General features: G+C 37.6%; 1 non-coding gene across 1 annotated transcript; it reads right to left on the bottom strand.

Moving 5' to 3' along the window:
* Positions 1 to 1,714: 1,714 nt before the first annotated feature.
* Positions 1,715 to 1,821, bottom strand: LOC122087826. Its single transcript, XR_006142890.1, has one exon. It is a non-coding gene; the product is annotated as a small nucleolar RNA R71 (small nucleolar RNA).
* Between the last annotated feature and the right edge of the window lie 1,840 nt (positions 1,822 to 3,661).

Genomic DNA, 3,661 nt, shown 5'->3' with positions numbered 1-3,661 from the left:
ACTCTTTAGTTTTAGTTCTTCTCAATTTTTGCTTTAATCATTTTTGTAATAGTTTTTTATGTCAATTAATGCAAGCACTCTTTTATTCTTATTCAGCCATTTTATACTTATGATTTATGCAATTGAGTTGTAATTTTTTTAAGTTATAGTTATAGGCTTAGATCTAGGTGACAAGATCACAAGCCGTGGAGCAATTTTTTTTCAAGTTCAAGCATTGATTCAAGTAAGTAGGCTCTTTCAGTAGTCTTCTCTCTCCCCTCTCATTCCCTCTTCTGACTACCCTTTCTTTCTAATTTAGGATTTTTATTTTCAGTCGTTACATTATTGCTATCCCTTTCCCCAAAGGTTCATGGCTAGTGTATGTGTTGGCTTTGCCCCTCTTAGCCATAGAACCATCAATTTATTGTTTTTATTTTAATTGTCTCCCTTTCCCTAAAGCCAAGTAGAGTAACCCTTGTAAGAGTGACTCTCTGGTCAAGTAGGGAAGCTCATATTATGATGCATCCCTCGGGCTAAGTAGAGAAACCTACTTGTGAATCTCTATCTAGCTTTCTCCCTTTTCTTTTATTTTATTTTTATTTCAGTATTTTTTTCTTTATTGCTTTTTTTTTCTAAATTGCGTGGGTTGTTTATTTTTATTTATTTATTTATTTAATTTTAATTACGTGGCTTGCGTCTTTAAATTCTTAGACGACAAATGGTTAGGACATTATTTTAGATACATATGTTTAGGACAGTAATTAGAATTAAATCACAACCATTAAGCGGTTCACTTTTACATTATTAAAAGAAATAAAAAAATAAAGTGGTTACTCTCCCTGTGTTTGACTCATAGCTACACTGATCCGTATGTTTGCGGTTACATTTTAAATCCCAATAAATTTTTCGTATCATTGCTGGGGAGACAGTTCCATGTTATTTTTCGCTTTCTTTTGGTAAATCGGAGTGCTTTGTTTGTTTTGTTTTGTTTTTATTTTTCTTTTATTGAGTTCCTGAGAAGAACAACTTGCAATAATAGTTTTATCGGTGGAGGTCGCCATGCCTCACAGTATGATAAAGACAGGTTTTGCCCGGTAGCAGTACCTCAGGAATTGACCTGAGCAACCCCGGATCCCTACCGGTAAGCTCCCAAAAAGCCAAAAAAATCAAAAAAAAAATCTTAAAAAAAAGTTTTGCTATCCATTTTTTTGTGCTTGTCTTACTCTAGTTGTAGATAGTTTTCTGTTGCATGAGTGTTAGGTGGGTACGTAATACTAAAAATCGGTTAGAAAGAAGAGATCCAACAAGTAGTGACCCTATACGTTTGCTCTCTTTAAAACCCTTTAATATGGGAGACTAGCAGCAAAACCCTTCACCTAAATCTCTGAAAGATAGGTTCTACCCTGCTAGAACAACCCAACCTTCCTGCATAGTTCTACCACAAGCCCAGGGCAATTATTTTGAACTCAAATCTCAATACATCACTATGTTGCTCCACTTCCATGGGTTGACTTTTGAGGATGCATATCTATTTCTAAGGGAATTTGAAGAGGTATGTATTCTAATTAAGATCCAACAGCTTTCTGATGATGCTGTTAAGCTTAGGTTTATCACTTTTGCATTGAAAGACCAAGCTATGAAGTAGTTGTATGGGTTACCCACAAATTCCATAACCTTATGGGAACAATTCACAGTTGTTTTTCTTAAGAAGTTTTTTCCAACTCACAAGACCAATAAGCTTAGAAGCGATATCCTTCAGTTTAGGCAAAAGCCTAGTGAGTCATTTTCCAAACTTATGGAGAGATTCAAGGATCTACTCTAAGAATGCCCTCACCATGGCCTAGACCTATGGCATTTATGTCAAATAATTTATGAGGGTATTGATTACTTAACTAAACAAATGATAGAGTCTATGTGCCCTGAGGGTTTCACATCCTTTACAAATGAAGGAAAAGCATGGAAATTCTTACTTGACTTAACTGACAAAACCCGTGAGTGAGAATCAACCCAAGAGAGTGAAAGAACCATAGGAGGAAAATGATATTTTGTGGATGGGATAGTAGCCAAGGAAGCCCATTTGGATAGCCTAATCAAGAGAATTGAGGCTATTGTTCCTAGAGAGCCATCATCAGTCAATTTGGTTAAGATTTGTGCTTGGTGCCAGTCCCCTGGACATGTCATAGAAGAATGCCCCAACACCTCTGGGGGCACTTCTAATGATAGTGTTAATGCCTTATACCAGAATAATCCATATAGTAATACCTACAATCCAGGATGGAGAAATCACCCAAATTTCTCTTGGAATCAGGGCAACCAAGCAGGGCCTTCCAATTTCCATAATCAAGGTCAACCTGGACTCCAAAGGCCTCCCTTTGCACAACAATCTTTTTCTCAAAGTACTTTTCCTAGGTCAAATGTAGGACCTCAGGCAAGTTTTCCTAGGGCCCCTCTCCTATCATCTTATCAGCAACTCCCTGGGTTTACCAACACTGGAGAGGTAAGTAGAATCAGTGACTTGGAAAAAAATATAGCCCTCCTCATGAAAAACCATCAAAATATTACGAGAGAACTCACTCAAGTTGTCTCAATTATGCGTGAGAGGGAGAAAGGAACTTTACCCAGTCAACCAGAGCCTAACCCTAGGCATCATCATCCTGTTAGTTCATAAACATCAACTAATGCACCACTGAATATAGTACAAGGTCAGACCCAACAAGGGCTCTCTAACCAATGTAATGTTGTTTATGCCCTTAGGAGTGGTAGAGAGTACTTACAGAGGGTTCCTAAATCTTCCTCATTTGTTACTCATGTTAACTCTCCTTCAGTTGAGGACACAAGTGTGCCTCTTGTTTCAGGTTCGTCTAATGAACCTAAAGATTTTTCTGAAACTAAAGATGATTTGGTTGAGGAAACCAAAAATGATTCTTCTGAACAGGGGTAAATCCCTAATAGTCCTTATGTTCATCCTGTCCCATTTCCTAATCGCTTGGTAAACAACAGGAAGACTGCTTCCATGGACAAAATTTTAGAAGTCTTCAAAAAGGTAGAAGTGAACATCCCTCTTTTGGATGCTATATCCCAGATCCCCGCCTATGCAAAGGTACTAAAAGATTTGTGTACTCACAAACATATCACTAGTGTACCCAAAAAGGCGTTCTTGGCAGGTAACATTAGTTCCATAATTACTCAGCCTATAGCAGCCAAGTATAAGGATCCAGGGAGCCCTACCATATCTTGTGTCATAGGCAACACCTACATTGAGCATGCCTTACTTGACCTTGGCGCAAGTGTGAATCTTTTACCTTACCATGTGTACAAGCAACTAGGATTAGGAGAATTGAAAGCCACTGGAACTACTCTTCAGTTGGCAGATAGGCCTGTTAAGATTCCTAAAGGGATGGTTGAGGATGTCTTACTAAAAGTGGAAGAATTTATTTTCCCTATTGACTTCATTGTGTTAGATACTAAGCCCTTCTCAGCCAAGGATGAGATCCCAATAATTCTAAGAAGACCATTCTTGGCTACCAGTAATGTATTAATCAATTGCCAGAATGGTTTCCTAAGATTATCTTTTGGTAACCAAACTATTGAGTTTAACATGTTTAGGATTGGCAAGCAACCACATATAGAAGAAGAGATCAATATGCTTGAGGATTTTCTAGATTTTTCTGATGATTTAGTT

Source organism: Macadamia integrifolia, chromosome 8 (genome assembly GCF_013358625.1).
Source record: "Macadamia integrifolia cultivar HAES 741 chromosome 8, SCU_Mint_v3, whole genome shotgun sequence".
Classification (NCBI taxonomy): domain Eukaryota; kingdom Viridiplantae; phylum Streptophyta; class Magnoliopsida; order Proteales; family Proteaceae; genus Macadamia; species Macadamia integrifolia.
The sequence above is the reverse complement of the archived record's forward strand: the minus strand, read 5'-3'. Positions and strand labels throughout refer to the sequence as shown.